General features: G+C 42.7%; 1 long non-coding RNA gene across 1 annotated transcript in view; it reads left to right on the forward strand.

Moving 5' to 3' along the window:
* Positions 1-4,323, forward strand: part of LOC120935324 — a 12,391-nt gene extending 8,068 nt beyond the window's left edge. The window contains exon 2 of the long non-coding RNA XR_005748412.1: positions 4,058-4,323. This is a non-coding gene — a long non-coding RNA (uncharacterized LOC120935324). The remainder of the gene's footprint in view (positions 1-4,057) is intronic.
* The last annotated feature ends 12,525 nt before the right edge of the window (positions 4,324-16,848 follow it).

A 16,848-nucleotide genomic window follows, 5' to 3' on the forward strand; every position in this document is an offset into this window, starting at 1 on the left:
TGGGCTGCTGCTGGTGGGCGGTACCCAGGTTGAGACCAATTTGACCTGGTGTTGTCATTCATGGGGCAATTCTGCTTGAAGTGACCCAGCTGTTTGCACCGGAAGCAGCGTTGTTCGTTGCCCTCCTGGCGATGATAGCGAGGGCTAGATGTCACCGGTCTGTTAGGAGGTTGGTATCTAGCGGTTGGTGGGTGTGAGGGCACCGTTTGTGGTGGAGGTTGTTCCTGTGGTGTGACCTGGTTCGTCTTGCGAGTATCTGCATATTCATCCGCCAACTTCGCGGCCTCTGGTAGAGTCATGGGCCTGCGATCTCTCACCCAATCCTTGACGTCCGTCTGGATGTGATTGTAAAATTGCTCCAGGAGCATTAGTTGCAAAATGTCCTCTGCGGTGGTGGCCTGGCTGCTGTTAGCCCAGTTAGAGGCCGACCGGGTCAATTGGCATGCCCATTCCGCATAAGAGTCTTTCGTGGTTTTGCGTGAGTCCCTGAACTTCTGTCGGTGGGACTCTGGGGTTACTGCATAACGAGCCAGGAGCACTTCTTTAACCCGGGCGTAGCTATGGATATCCTGATCTGGCACGGTCCAGAAAGCATCAGAAGCTTTGCCTGACAGTTTGCCTGACAATATTGCAACCCAGTCTCCTCTAGCTATTCGGTGCAGGTTACATTGTCGCTCAAAATCCGCCAGGAAGTTATCAATCTCACAGTCCTTTTCATCAAAAGCTTTAAAAGCGCTAAACGGAATCTTCCTTGCGTCTGCTGTGCTGTACTCACTGTTCGTAGAAGGTGCGGCTGCTTGTTGGACTGCTGTTTATCCTTCTGTAGTTCTGCGTTTACTAACATGTCCATCACTTTCAGCACCACATCTGGCGTTGGGTTCGGGCCGAACCACGCTAGCTTCTCTCTCATTAGCTTGTTGGCTGGCGATTCCTCCTCCTGAATCACTGGTGTCTCCATCTCTTGTACTGCTGGCGTTGCTGCAATCCCGTCCTCCTGGTCTAGCTCCATTGATTCTGCTATGATGACCCGCTTGGTTTTGTTGCTAGCAATCTTCACGAACTTCCAGTAGTTCTTCCAGTGTCTGCTTGGAATCCGGGTGTGAAGGGGAATAGAAGGGGAAAAATCCCACTGCTACCAACCAATTGTGACGGTATCGGTATGATATCCCCGTCAACGTTCCCTTCTTCCATAACGAAAATCACCCCAATATTCCACGAGGAGGGATATCCTGGAATCGCCCAGAAAGCCACACATGAGACCAGCTTACTGCTTGAACAACACAGACTTTAATGTTATAACACACAGCTTATATGTCATTTCAAAACTGTTACAATGACAAATCTCCGCCCCCCTCACACTGGGCTTCCATACAGATGACTAGGTAGACACGACGGGCCGATGCTGAAACACATTTTCTTTAGACAATGACATCAATGACGCTGAGCACTAGCTGTACTGAATACATCAACCAGACCGCTCGACCCCGCATATAGAGAGATAATTACCACAATGAAGCAATCAGAATAATTAACACAAGCCACTTAAACCCAGCTCTCCTTCACACAACACAATAGATCAATTAACCTTTAGAAATAGTGAGGGGACATTAGCACATCAATAACCTGGCTAGCAGGGAGCAGTAAACTGAGACATATAGGCAAATGTATCACACAGCATCCCACACAGAGAACTCCAGGGTAGATCTTGTAACACGGGCAAACAACTAGAGGGGTCCAAGGTCAAAAGGGGTTCACCTCACTACAACTAAAGTACTCTGGAGAGGGGCTCCCCACATCGGCTGTGTCTTTTGGAACAGCTACATGCTTTTAATCCACGGCCTGTCTGCCTGCACTTGTTCTGACAGTGGAGGGCCATGCACCTGGCTACAGATCACTTGCCCAGCAACCTCTGCCTGTGGCCTTTCAGAACTGCAGAAGGAGGGAAGCAATTTTTACTCCCTATGTGTGCCCAAGAACCTAGTAAGTTGGGGAGAATTTGAGGAAAAATCAGCGAACCCCCCCCTCGGATGCCCACACTGGACACCAGGGAAGCCCACACTGGACCACCAGGACAAGGGGGCAGTAAAAAATAAAAATAAATGATAAAGATTGCCAATCAGTGCTCACAAATGGGCACTGACTGGCAACATGGGCACTGTGAAAAACAAGTGATGCCCAGCAATGCCCTCAGTGCCACCCCTCAGTGTCCACCAGTGCCACCCCACTGATGGGCACTCATAGGCGGCACTGAGGGGCACTCCATAGGTGGCACTGGGCACTCATAGGCGACACTGCTGGGCACTCATGGGTGGCACTGATGGGTACTTATGGGTGGCACAGATGGGCACTAAAGGTGGGCACTGGGCATGGATGGACACTGAGAGGTGGCCACTGATGGAAACTGAGGGGTGGCACTGATGGACACTGAGGGGTGGCACTGGTGGACACTGAGGGGTTGCACTGAGGCCATTGCTGGGCATCACTTGTTTATCCCAGTGCCCATGTTACCAGTCGTGCCCATTGTGAGCACTGATTGGCATCTTTATCATTTATTTTTATTTTTTACTGCCCCCTTTCCTGGTGGTCCAGTGTGGCTTCAATGGTCCGTCCAGTGTGGGCATCCGAGGGGGGGGCTGCGATGATAAACAATCAGCGCGAACCCCCCCTGTCAGGAGAGCCGCCAATCGGCTCTCCTCGTACTCACGTCTGTCAGACACGAGTGAGGAAGAGCCATCAACGGCTCTTCCTGTTTACATCGTGATCAAGCCGTGATTGGACACAGCTGAACATGTGGTAAAGAGCCTCCGCCGGAGGCTCTTTACTGAGATCGGAGATGCAGGGTGTCAGACTGACACCCGCATCACCAATCGCCACGATGCGCGCCCCCACGTCAATAGACGTCCAGTCAGGATTTCACAAACCACTTCCCGGACGTCAATTGTCTATTGACCGGGCGGGAAGTGGTTAAAGTGTATCCAACCAAAACTTTTTGAGTTAAATATCTGTAAGTTTTTTTTTTTTCCTGACTCTGAGACACTAAGGCTGCATTCACACCTGAGCGTTTTATAGCCTGAAGCCTGAAGCTATAAAACGCTAGAGGGGAAAAAATACATTATTCTCAATGGAGATGGTTCACATCTACACCCCAAAACGCCTGAAGCTCAAAACGCCTGAATCGGGCTGATTTGGGCGTTTTTGAACGTTTGTATTTCCATAGAAACTAATGGAAACGCTTGATTCAAACGTCTAGCGCGACAACGAGCGTTTCTACAGGGGTTTTGTCGCTTTAATCTGTTCTGTGAAATAGAACATTCACCCAGGAAGAAGATAAAACAAATCTACAAACATAGCAACAAGTGATGAAAGAGATAATAATTTTTCCTATTGGCTAAAATAAAAAACGACGAAGTTCAAAAACGTCGGACAACGCTGTATGCAAACGCGCGAATATGTGTGAATACGTGTGACAAAACACCGAAAAAAACATCCGAAAACGCTACGCTCAGGTGTGAATGCAGCCTAAGAAAGTGAAAGGAAATGTATCCAAAGTGAGGAGAATTTTTTTTTTACACAAATGTTCCCACTGGAGGATTTTCCCACGCCTATGATTCTGGTGACAACCAAGAATAGTTGTATTTCCATTCACTATCTGTCCCGCTGTCAATGCTAACCGGGACAAATAGAATTTATAATTCTTCCTAGAAGGTTCATAGACAATAGCAAACAGGGGTTCCAGCCTTTCCCTGCTCTATCCAAAATTTAATTTTGGCTAGAGATAGCCTTTAAAATAGGACACTATTGGTTTGCATTAGACTGGCCCATCTTGGACTGTATGGAGGCATACTGATAGTGGAATGGGAGAGTGTTTTAAAGACATTTAAGCTACTATTTAATATCTATGCACAACTCAACTGCTCTTCTGAGTAAAGATATTATAAATAATGGACTAAAGAATTTATGATCCCAGAATGGGAATCCATCATATTTCTATCTAAATATGTCATCTTTGAAGGGATTAAGTGTATCTATTAATAATCTTAATATTCTTTTGTTTCAGTATTCCAATTGTCAGAGGGGATAGAACGTAAGTCATTTTGAGTCTGATTTGCCACCTGCCTCGATGTTCAGGCATGCATGCTTAATTAATCTAATTAGGCTACACACAGATCAAATGTAAATTTGCAGCCTGCCTCTGTGAAAAATTAGTTTTTGTTTGTATTCTACCTAATATATTTTTTTTTTCAGTTCAGATCACTGTTACAAAGTGATCTAGAGAGGCTGTCTTTCTTGAAATAAAATACAGAGAAATATCTTTACCCTCCATCTCTTCGCCCAGCAATTCATTAACATCCTGTTGATTAGCTAATTGCTTAAGGGAATTCAGTGACCACACAGGGCAGAAAGAAAGTAAAACTTAAGTGGACAGTCTTCAGCTAATAACAAATTCTGTTATTATTTTAATAACCAGATTGCAGTGCTAGAAGACAGCAAATATAATAGCGAGTCACTACTATGTCACTTTCTTTGAAATTAAAATAAACAGCATACCTAAGCAGAAGTAAATTCAAACTGAACATGCTTGCTTAAAAATTAAAGAATTATGATTTTTTTTTATATGGATATGAAGACAAGTAAAGCTGGTAATACTTGGCCTAGCAGTTCCAAGCTATGCAAGCGATTTCACAATATACCAATACTGGGCTAAATTCAGGTAGGAGATACGACGGCGTATCTCCGGATACGCCGTCATATCTCTGAGTTGCGGCGTCGTATCTATGCGCCTGATTCATAGAATCAGTTACGCATAGATTTCCCTAAGATCCGACTGGCGTAAGTGTCTTAGGTTGCATATTTACGCTGGCCGCTAGGTGGCGCTTCCGTCGATTTACGTGAGGATTATGCTAATTAGGTAGATACGCTGATTCACAAATGTACGTACGCCGGCGCTATATTTTTTTACGTCGTGTTACGTTAGGCTTTTTCGGCGTAAAGGTTGCTCCTCCTCTCTTGGAATTTATTGATGAGAATGGCAGTTGGACTCTGGAATAAGTGGGGGACATCCTGATCCTATGTTCAAAAGTTTTTTTCACCTTAATGCTTACCTTAATGCATTAAGGTGGAAAAACATGAGGGTTTATAACCCCTTTAATGTATGGATTTTTTTCAGAACCATAGCGGCTCACAAAGCACACAAATTTGATGAAAGTATTATTCCCATCAAAGATACAAGGTGATTTTTTTATTTACGCTTATTACAACACTCCAGAGTCACTCGGCAATGGTCCTGTTTAGTTTGTCTTTCTTTGGAAAGATACAATCAGATTTCTAAATAATGTAGAACACTTCCATAGAATAACCTAACCAGGTACCATCAACAAAACAAGATTAAACACCGACATACAGACTTTGGAAAACCTTTGAAAGTTAAAAAATAAAAGTGCAAGTAACACCTGATAATGTTCATAGTAACATAGTTGGTGAGATTGAAATAAGACACAAATCCATTTCAGTCCAACCTGTGGTGTGTGTGTGTGTATGTGCTAGTGCTTATGTCAATAGTACATATGTATATCCCTGTATGTTGTTATTGTTACGGTGCTCATCCAATAGTTTTTTTAAACTATCGACACTGACACTGATTGTGGAAGAAAATTCCACATCCTTACCACTCTGACAGGTTAAGGTTAAACTGCTTCTCTTCCAATTGAATGACCTTTTTTTTTTCCCTTTTACTGAAACGTTTTTTCCCTATGCTAGGGTCACGGTCAACCAGTACGGAATTTGTACATTGCATCATATCCCATCTCAAGTGTCTCATCTCCAAAGAAAATAAAGACATGATACATGCAGCAATTAATAAAATGTCAATCACATATTACAGACCATATATAGAAACAAACATAGTGTGATATGGAACGAATCCTGATGTAGTAAAAACACTTAAAATTACATGGTAGATGGAGAACTCAAGATAGCGTATTGAGTAGCGGTGTCTGCATGTGAATAAGTGCATCCATATTATCCCAACGTGTTTTGTGGTTAATACCACTCTTCAGGGGCAGATGCACGCATATCTATAAAAAACAAAACATTAGTAGACCAATACGATTTAATGTTGTACTCCTCAACGGGGAGGATATGTACAAAAAGAAAGGGATAGAATTACTCATCCTTATGAGTACTTACATCATTATAAGTCTGGAAAATGGGGGACGAGCAGTCAGAGGCTGTTCAAATTGTCTATAGAGACAGGAGGAATAAGTTCACTGCTTTTAGTCTTTCCCCTTAGCTGAGATCCTCTAGTCCCTTTATTAGCTTGTTGGACTTCTCTGGACTCTCTTCAGCTCCAGTTCCAGCACATCCTTCCTAAGGACTGGTTCCCAGAACTGGACGGCATACGCAAGACCAGAGTCTTGTAGAGTGGGAGAATTATCGTTTTATCTCTGGAGTGAATCTCCATTTTAACCACGTCAGCCTCGGAAGGTTTTCCCCCCCTTAAAGGGGTTGTAAAGGTTTAATTTTGTCTTTTTAATAACAAACATACCATACTTACATCCTCAGCTTGTGCAGCTTGTTTTGCAAAGAGTGGCCCCGATCCTCGTCTTCTGGGGTCCCTCAGCGGCTGTCTTGGCTCCTCCCTGCAAGAGCTAACCCCCCTCTGGGAAGCGCTCTCCCAAGGGGGTTAGCTTGCAGGCGCGCTCCTATGTGATACAGACGGCGGCCATAGCACCGCGTCATTGATTTGATTGACAGCAGCGGGAGCCAATGGCTGCGCTGCTATTAATCATCCAATGAAGAGCTGGGGGAAAGCAACGCGGGATCGCGCCAACGGAGATTCGGGGGTCAAGTAAGTAAAACATGGGGGAGCCGGAGAGTGCAAGGCCAGTCACATCGCCGTTTTTTCACATAGGATGCATTAAGGTGAAAAAACACAAAGCTTTACAACCCCTTTAATGACCAGGCCATTTTTTGCGATATGGTACCGTGCTGCTTTAACTGACAATTACACGGTCGTGCGACATTGTACCTAAATAAAATGTATGTCCTTTTTTCCCCCACAAATATAGCTTTCTTTTGGTGGTATTTGATCACCTCTGCGGTTTTTATAAAAAAAAAAAAAGCCACCGATTGCTATAAAACCCCCCCCCCCCCCCCCAAAAAAAAGAATTTCTTCATCAGTTTAGGCCGATATGTATTCTTCTACATATTTTTGTTAAAAAAATCGCAATAAGCATATATTGATTGGTTTGTGCAAAAGTTATAGCGTCTACAAAATAGGGGATATATTTATGGCATTTTTATTATTATTTTTTTTTACTAGTAATGGCGGCGATCTGCAATTTTTATCGGGACTGCGGACATGCAGCGGACAGATCGGACACTTTTAACACTGTTTTGGGACCATTGACATTTATACAGCGATCAGAGCTAAAATAGCACTGATTACTGAATACATGTCACTGGCAAGGAAGGGGTTAGCACTAGGGGGCGATCAAGGGGTTAAAGTGTTCCCTCACTGTGTGTTCTAATGTGGGGGGAGAGGACTGACTGGGGGAGGAGACATATCGGTGTTCCTACTTAGTAGTACTTAGTTTACACACACACACAGATCCCCTTCTCGCTATGTCAGGAGCGATCGTGGGTTCCCAGGGGCCACGCGCAATGGCTCCGGGGGACATGATGCAGGCGGAGAGCGCCTGCATATCGATTTAAAGAGACAATGTACAATGACGCCGATTCGCGCAGCTGGCCAACCTGCCGTACAACTGCGGCAGCTGGTCGGCAAGTAGTTAATGCATGCCAATATTCTGTTTGCTTTGCTTGCAGCAGCTTGACCTTGCATGCCATTACTGACCCTGTCGTCTACAAGGACCCCCAGATCCTTTTCCATCCTAGATTCTCCAGAGTTTCTCACCCTAGTGAGTAACTTGCATTCGGTATTTTTTGCACTCAAATGCATTACTTTATATTTTTCACAATAAAGTAGTTGTTAAAGAGAAAGTAAACCCTCTAAACATTTCCTAAAAAAATAACCCTGCTTGATTCAGAGCATGCGTGGATTTTTCTCGATGGAGTTCCACACAGACGATCAGATTTTTCTATCGTTTTTTTATCCATAGGAAAAATTTAAACATGTTCTTTTTTTTTTCACCAATGAAAAAAAACAGGTGGGGCCCACACATGATCGGTTTGTCCGATGAAAACAGTCCATCGGTCTGTTTTCATCGGACAAGCCGATAGTGTGGCACACGGCTTTAGACTGCTGTAGGAGGAAAAAAGACTGGTTACTACCTCTCATCAGCCTTGAGACTTGTTGCCTCTGTGGCTTCCTTTTGCTCAGTTGAGGCACGTGGAAGTGTTATTAGTAATTGGCTGCAATCTGTGCAGTCCCATGAATGTTGTCCAGGGCTATCTCTTGCAGCAATCCGCAAGCCTTGTTTGTGCAAAACAGATGTGAGTTTTGGTTGAAAAAACCAATTGTTCTTGGATCAAAACTCCCAAATCCATATGTTGTTTGGCCAGCTTCAGTCTCAGTTGCTGTGGCTTCTGTAGTGTTGTAGGTAATGTTTTCAGTGAGCATTGTGCACAAACAATACGCAGTGTCAGTATTGCTCTGCTGCAGGGTGACACGGAGGGAAGCAAACAGAAATCTGTTTCAGATCACAAATATAGTCTGTTAATCTTCTGCCTACCCACACAACGTCTGTGACTGGCCATGTACTCCATCTCAATATCAAAATGTCATATATTTAAAGCACATCTAAGTGTGGGATTTGTGCCTTCATTTGTCTTCGTAGTGCTTCCCTGTCCCTCCAGCAGGATGTTCACCGCCTCATTCTAACACATCTCTATCTCCTACACAGTATGGAGAATAATGAGATGGAGGAAACAGATGAATTTGATGAAGGGCACCTTTCGTCAGACATTTCCGGAAAAAAAAATCAAAAGCCTTAATTTCAAGTGTTTCTGCTGTTTCATAGTCACTGTACATAGAGTGACATAGCAGTATCTATTACTACACAAGCTGTAAATGAAAGGATTATCCTTTATATTATTATCATGGGGCTAGATTTATTCAGCAGTTTAACTCTTTAACATTTTACTAAATTTCTATTAAATCTCTACTGAATCAAAATGCTAAAAAGTATTGAATTAATAAATGTAAAGATATATGGGTGCAGTGCTAAAGAAATTTTAACATCTAAAATACATATACCATTAATCAGTGAAAAGACTTCAATGCAAAATAAAAAAATATTATATAGAATATAATATATTCACGTAAATGTGAAAAAATATATACACAAATAGGAGACCAATCAATAGTCCACATATCATTGTGTATAATCCACCATTTCCTGAACATATGGTGCATATATTCCTCCTTCACATCATTCAAGATGCGTGAATTACTCTGTGAAAATCCCCTGTGCCAAAACCACCACTAACACTCACATACTCACCAGAACTTGTGGCTGGCAAAAATGATAAGTAGCAACAACGCTCTTTGTAATCACCCAGATGACAACAGCTCTCTCATGGAAAACAGTCCCTTTAACATTTTACAAAATTCCTATTAAATCTCTACTAAATCGTAAAGCTAAAAAGTATTGAATTAATAAATGTAAAGATATATGGGTGCCGTGCTAAGGAAATTTTAACATCTAAAATACATATACCATTAATCAGTGAAAAGACCTTCAATGCAAAATAAAAAAAAATATTATATAGAATATATTCCTGTAAATGTGAAAAAATATATACAGTACACAAATAGGAGACCAATCAATAGTCCATATATCAATGTGTATAATAAGTCCACCAATTCCTGAACATATGGTGCGTAAATTCCTCCTTCACGTCATTCAAGATGCTTGAATTACACTGTGAAAATCACTGTGCCAAAACCACCACCAATGCTCCATACTCACCAGAACTTGTGGCTGCCAAAATGATAAGTAGCAACAGCGCTCTTTGTAATCACCCAGATGACAACAGCTCTCTCATGGAAATGATCCCTTTAACCACTTCAGCCCCGGAAGATTTGGCCCCTTAATGACCAGGCCATTTATTGGCGATACAGCACTGCAATGTTTTATCTGACAATTGCACGGTTGTGCGACATTGTACCAAAAACAAATTGATGTCCTTTATTTCCACAAATAGAGCTTTCTTTTTGGTGGTATTTGATCACCCATGCCCAAACACCTAAACAATTTCATTCTTAGTTTAGGCCGATATGTTATTCTTCTACATATTTTTGGTAAAGAGTAAAAACCATCACGTTGGGCTTTATTCACAAAAGCAGATCGCACGTGTTTATTTCAGTGTTTTCCCAAAATAATGTATGTGATCCTGAAAATGTCAATTCCCTATTGCTTTACGTGGTATTTCTGGGTTGCAAAGGGATTTAGTGCACATAAAATGAATTTGTAGCCTTTGTGGCTATCGGGGACATCTGCTGATATCATGAAATGTCACTGCATTGCTTTTTTTTTTACTGCTGATAACTGCAAGATCCAGACAGACCTCACACCTATCTATTAATGGTTTTTGGCCACAAGGAAGAAAGCCATGTAAAAAATCATAGTCTTGTACAGGTTTAGGATATGTATTATTTATCAAACCCACATAGATTGGAAGGAACAAGGGTGGTTACCTATCAGCTGTGAAAACAAAAATCCACAGCCTGCCTATAGTCAAGGTGAGTCTGAGCCTAGCAGACAATGTGAAACAACTTTATCTGGCAGGACTTAAAAGAGATCAACACAAATACAGACAGAACAAAAGCTTTAGCTGACATCATGTTTAGCTTGGAAAATATTACTCTGCACAATGTGTAAATTCCGGAACACATAATGCATCCTTTTCATCTCCCGCTAACAACTACGCTCAATAGGCACGTAGCATAGCTCTACGACCCAATATCCCACCTGCAATTCAGCTCTAATTCTATGTGTCCTCCCTGTGTGGGTTGAGAACACAATGAGCCATTAACAAACAACCTAATGCAGCTGAATCTAACCTAATGACATAGGAATTTAAACTATAGGGTTAAGAGTGGGCATATAATAGTGTTTTGTTCTTGGACGAAAACCTAATTGATTCTGTCACCTACACACATTAAAGGCATATAGCCTTGCAAGTCTTACAACAGCAAATCTGGTCTGGGTGGCTGTAGACAGATGGATCACATTATAGATAATGGCTGAATGGGAGATCTGACCAAAGGTAAAACCCCAATGAAGCCTTATCTTTATAGATCTGCACTGCCAGAGGTTATGACTTTGGACTGATTTTCACTTAGATATGTCTTACAACACACTTTCTCTTAAGCTGGCTATACACTGGAAGCGGTGAGATATTTTTCGTTTAAGAATGTTCATTCAATTTTCTAATCATTAGTAGGATCAATTTGACAATCTTTTTTGACCACAGTGATGAGAAATTCAAAGGAGCAGGATGGAAAGATTTTCTTCATCTAACGAATTTCTAACAGTGAATGTGATTTTCGTTTGGGAAATTATATTTATTCCAAAATGTAATGCTAAATACAAACTATAATGTTAAAGTGCTTTTGAACAACATTCATGCAGTCAAAGGTACACAGATTTTCCTGTACAAATGTCCTTACAAGTATTCTTATGAATGTTTGTTTCGAAAATTCACGATCACACTCTTCTCACACGCTAGCAAGGTTATGTTGAAAATTCTACAAGCTAGGCTTCAGCAACATGTGAACTGAGAGCTACCACAAGTACAAGCTGGATTTTGAAGAGCAGGGGAACTAAAGATCAAATTTTCAACATTCGCTGGATTATGCAAGGGAGTTCCATAATAATGTCTACTTCTGCTTTATTGACTACAGCAAAGCCTTGATTGTGTGATCACAAAATGTGGCAAATATTGAAAGAAATGGGAATACCAGACCACCTCACCTGTCTTTTGAAAAACTGTATGCAAGTCAAGAAGCAACAGATAGAACAGGGCTGGTTCAAAATTAAGAAAGGGTGTGGCAAACGGTGGCATACTTGACACCCTACCAATTTAACTGCTATGCAGGGTACATGATGCGTAAATGCCAGGATCAACGAATCACAAGCTGGAATTAAGATCGCAGAGAGAAATATCAACAACCTGAGATATGCAGATGATATCACACTAATGACAGAAATTGAAAAAGAACTAAAGAGTCTCTTATGAAGGTGAAAGAGGAGAGAGCAAAAGCCGGCCTAAAATTTAACATTAAGAAAACTAAGATCATGGCAACCGGTTCCATTACTCCTTGCAAATAGAAGAAGAAATTGAGACAGTCACAGATTTTATCTTTCTAGGCTCCAAGATCATGGCAGATGGTGACTGTAGCCATGAAATTAAGAGACGCTTGTTTCTTGGGAGGAAAGCAATGGCAAACCTAGACAAACATTATAAAAGCAGAAACATCACTCTACCAACAAAGTGCGGTATAGTCAAAGCTATTGTATCAACAGTAGTAACCTATGGCTGCGAAAGTTGGACCATAAGTGTAGCGGGACTGCTCCTGTTGGGCAGGCTCTGCTTTAAATGAGCAGGCGTCTGAGTGTTAGTTAACTCAGACATGTGTGATTTTGGAAAAATGTTGCTCTGTTCCAGTAAAGGCTGTGCTGGGAGTAACCACCATTGTTCTCCTTGGGGTGTTATTACCATCTCAGGCCAAGGGTGGCGGCAGCAGCAGAGTCAGGGTGTATTGGGTGTCCCTCTCTGCAGCGAATCAGGGAGTGATTGTCCCGCTGTGCATGCCGGGAGAGGGGTTTTTAAGGGGCAGAACCGCCATTGGACCGGGGTCGTCGGTCTGTCATCCCACCACCTCATGGCCCACCTGGCCCGGGTGTGCATGCTCCTGAAATCCCTGGCTCCGGGACCACAATGGTCCGGGGTTGTGATCTGTCGAAGAAGGCTCAGTAGTCAGACTGGGCCTATGCTTTCAAGGTGATCCTCTGCTGTCTGTCCTGGAGGGAAGAAGCAACTTGATGAAGGAAGCCAGGGGAGGACCTATCCTGGAGAGGACCATGCAAACGGCTGGTATCTTGGGAGAAGGCCTTGAAACTTCATTCACCATACACTGAGAGGCTTGATGGTGATCGCCTTTCAGATCTGAGTTCTACAAAAGTTAATCTGGAGAGATCCGGGTGCTGAATCCTGTGTTAAGGGGATTCTGGACTGAAAAGTGTCTCCTCATAAAGGAAGGTCTGTGGCAGAGACTGTACTTTATTCCGTACGCCATTCCGGCTGCTAGGCCAGTGAGAGAGACCTATCCAGGATGAGCAATACCCACTCTGGCTAGAGTGGCGACGAGAACTGTTGCTGGAAGCAGGAGTGTTTCCTAATTGAGATTTTACACCTGAACCTATCTACTTGTTTACCCTTCCACCCCTTAAACCACTTCTTCTTTCCTTACCAAGTTCCGTAATAAATCTTAGAAAAAGAAGTGTAAAGTGTGGACATTGAACTTTTTCAACTCTGTTCTACTACCCTGGACGGCGAGAAAATAGAGGTAACATGCCGCTCGAAATACTCAGCAGCTCCTGCGGGGGTAGTGCTACATAAGAAAGGCTGAACACTGAAGAATTAATGCTTTTAACTATGGTGTTGGACAGGGGCTGGACTGGGACAAAAATATGGCCCTGGACTTCATCCAGATCGGCCCACTTTAATTCAATAAAATGCTGCCCCCACCCCCCCCCCGAAAAATCACGCCCACCAAAAGGCCCCTACATCCATTATTGTATATCATGAGAGGGAGAGAGAGAGGGGAATGAGAGAGAGAGAGAGAGGGAGGAGGGAAAGGGGGTGAGAGGGGGTGGGTGAGAGAGGGGGGTGAGTGTAAGAAAAAGAGAGTGAGTGTAAAAGAGAGGGGGTGAGTGTAAGATCCCTTTTTACACTGAGGCATTTTTTAGGCACTTATGGGCGCCTGTAAAGTGACTGAAAAACACTTCCGCTGCAGTCCCAGTGTGAAAGCCTGAGTGCTTTCACACTGGGGCACTGCCAGGGTGTTAAAAAAGTCCTCCAAGCAGCATCTCTGTTTTAAAAAAACGGCCCACTGAGCCAACGGCCCCATCCCTGGTGTTGGAGAAAACTCTTGAAAGTCCCTTGGATGGCAGGAAGATCAAACCATCAATCTTGAAGGAAATCAACCCTGAATATTCATTGGAAGGCCGATCCTGAAGCTAAAAACTCAAATATTTTCGCCACCTAATGTAAAGAGAGGACTTATTGGAAAAGACCTGAAGCTGGGAAACATGGAATTATAAGAAGAAGAAGAGGATGACAGAAAACAGGAAGTATAGATAGCATAATTATGGCGTGCTATGGCGTGATATGATCCATGAGGTCACGAAGAGTCAGACACGACTAAACGACTGAACTACAACGACAATACCCAGCTTTAGGGCTCTTTCACATAGCAGTGCTTAATTCCCTCTGTAAAACAAAATTGTGATGGATTGCTTTTAAAGGATGAAACTCTTGTCTATTGACATTTAGAGCTTGTTTATGCTAGCAGCACACTTGCTGTGGCCACGATGCTTTGGAACCACAGCAGGAATTATACCCCATTTCACTTTTGGAAAGTGTAGTGACTGCCGAATACAACCATTTCCAGTGAATGGGACGGCTCTGCAACTGCCCCGAAAACAGCATTCAGTGTTAGCAGTTGTGGCACACTAGTGCGGTGATCAAGGGGTTAAAGCAGGCCGGTGAAGAGGCGATACAGTGCCTTCTCACCACCTGTCCACGCTCTCTGTAGAGTGATCTAAATACAGATTGCTCTTCAGAGACCAAAGTTTGTATCAATGAGCCCTTACGCAAAAATGCACAATTGCTATAACAGGAAAATGCAGGTAATATTAGAAAGGTTGTCGATATATTCTATGTCTGACTGAACATGTCTGCACTTTAAGATCACTACACCACTGATCCTGACACACGACAGTTTCCATTTAGGGTTGTATCTGCTGTTCTGTGGTTTGGCCACAGCTCGGGTGTAGCAAAGTATATCCATGGTTTCCCATAGACTTAGATCACGTGTTTTTTTTGTGCGCTTTCTGACAGTGCACCAAAAGTCCAGCATGCTGCCTGCGATCTAATAGAACTCTATGGGAAACTACGGGTTACCAACACGAAAACTACAAGTACACTGTGCTGCATCCGAGTGTCCAAACCAAACTTCGGCAGTGTGAAACCGCCCTTAGAATCTTTGTCCCTGGTAGGGATGCTCATAATTGGAATCTGTCAAGGTATTTCTACTGCCCTGTGCTTTTACGTCATTGGATTTTGTCATTTATGGTTGTGTATACATATATTTTCATCTAAACGAATCACTGCTTGACTCCCAACCCAACAGAGCATTTAGAAGTGGCCTTTGTTGATAACATACATCTGTATATGCAGTCAGAATGGTCGTCCACTATTCACTATTTATCCATATAAATGTCATAAACTGCAGGCAATTTGTGATAAAACGTGGGACTTGACTGTTGGCAGAATTAAACTAATACCTCTAAACCGGCTGCCATAATCGAACTGGGATTTGGAATGAATACTTGTCTATTTGGAACTGATGGTGTCGCTGTGGTATGAAACTTCAATCTAAGGGAGTCATTTTGTGGCCTGTGCACATCACCAGCTACAGGGGTCCCAAAGAGTGTAATTATAGCTGTTCACTCATGTAATCCTAAAAGGTTCCTGACTTGGGGGGGGGGGGGCATGCTCAATGTCTTGATCTTTCAGGAAATTATTTATTATTATTATTATTTAAGGTACTTATATAGCGCCGTTAATTTACACAGCGCTTTACATATACATTGTACATTCACATCAGTCCCTACCCTCATGGACTGGTTTGAGTGGGATTATCAAACAAATTACCAGTTAAGAATAATGCTCATCTACAAGGTAGTATTGCAGTCCTAGACACAAATGATAATTCCCACTCATTCAGATTTTGTCCCTTTGGTCAGCAAGAATATTATATAATTATTATTCAGATGCTCTAGGTGTGGAGCTGTCACTGGACTCTGCAGTCCACCAATCATGAGCTCATAATGAAAGAGCCAATAGTTGCATATTACACAATCAACAAAAAGTTTTGTGACTCCTTTCAGAAGTAATGGAGGCCCGATGGTTAGTATGCCTTGCTACTTACTGCACAGTGAGACTCACTAGTCATACATACCTTCCAACATTTTGAGACGGAAATGAGGGGCACCTACAAGCAAACATATGTAGGCATAGAACACACCCCCTGTGACACCCCCTTAAGGGAGAAATAACCAAAAAAAAGGTTAATTAAATCCACAAGGGCTTTTTTTTTTTTTACCACTACTATTCATTTATATTGGCTTTTAAAATTTACAAATGCAGCAATTTAGAAATTGGATGAAAGGTAAACTGGTAAACACTTCTTGAAAGATAAAAAGTGCATTGTATATACAACTATATAGTTCAGACCAAAATAAGGGACAAAGGAGGAGGGAAGGGGGACAGAGGGGAATTTCTCCAAATCAGGGAACAGTCCCCTTGAAATCAGGGACAGTTGGGAGCTATAAGTCATAGCAAGTTGGCAGGGAAACCCAGCATACGCCCGAAGACTCCAAAGCCATAAAACTGCTAAATATACAGTTGCAATGCATACAGATTATTCTGTTCAGCCAGCCTAGTGATCCATTTACCCACCTCACTTTTTTTTTTTAAGTGCATTTTGTGCGTGTACTCGAGAGAGGAGCCGGACTGCAGGAGTTGGGAGTAGGCAGCCTCCCCCAGAGGCAATCTGCCACCTTTCTCCATGCCCGGGTGGCAATGTTGGTTGTG

This window comes from Rana temporaria, chromosome 4, assembly GCF_905171775.1.
Source record: "Rana temporaria chromosome 4, aRanTem1.1, whole genome shotgun sequence".
NCBI classification, from domain to species: domain Eukaryota; kingdom Metazoa; phylum Chordata; class Amphibia; order Anura; family Ranidae; genus Rana; species Rana temporaria.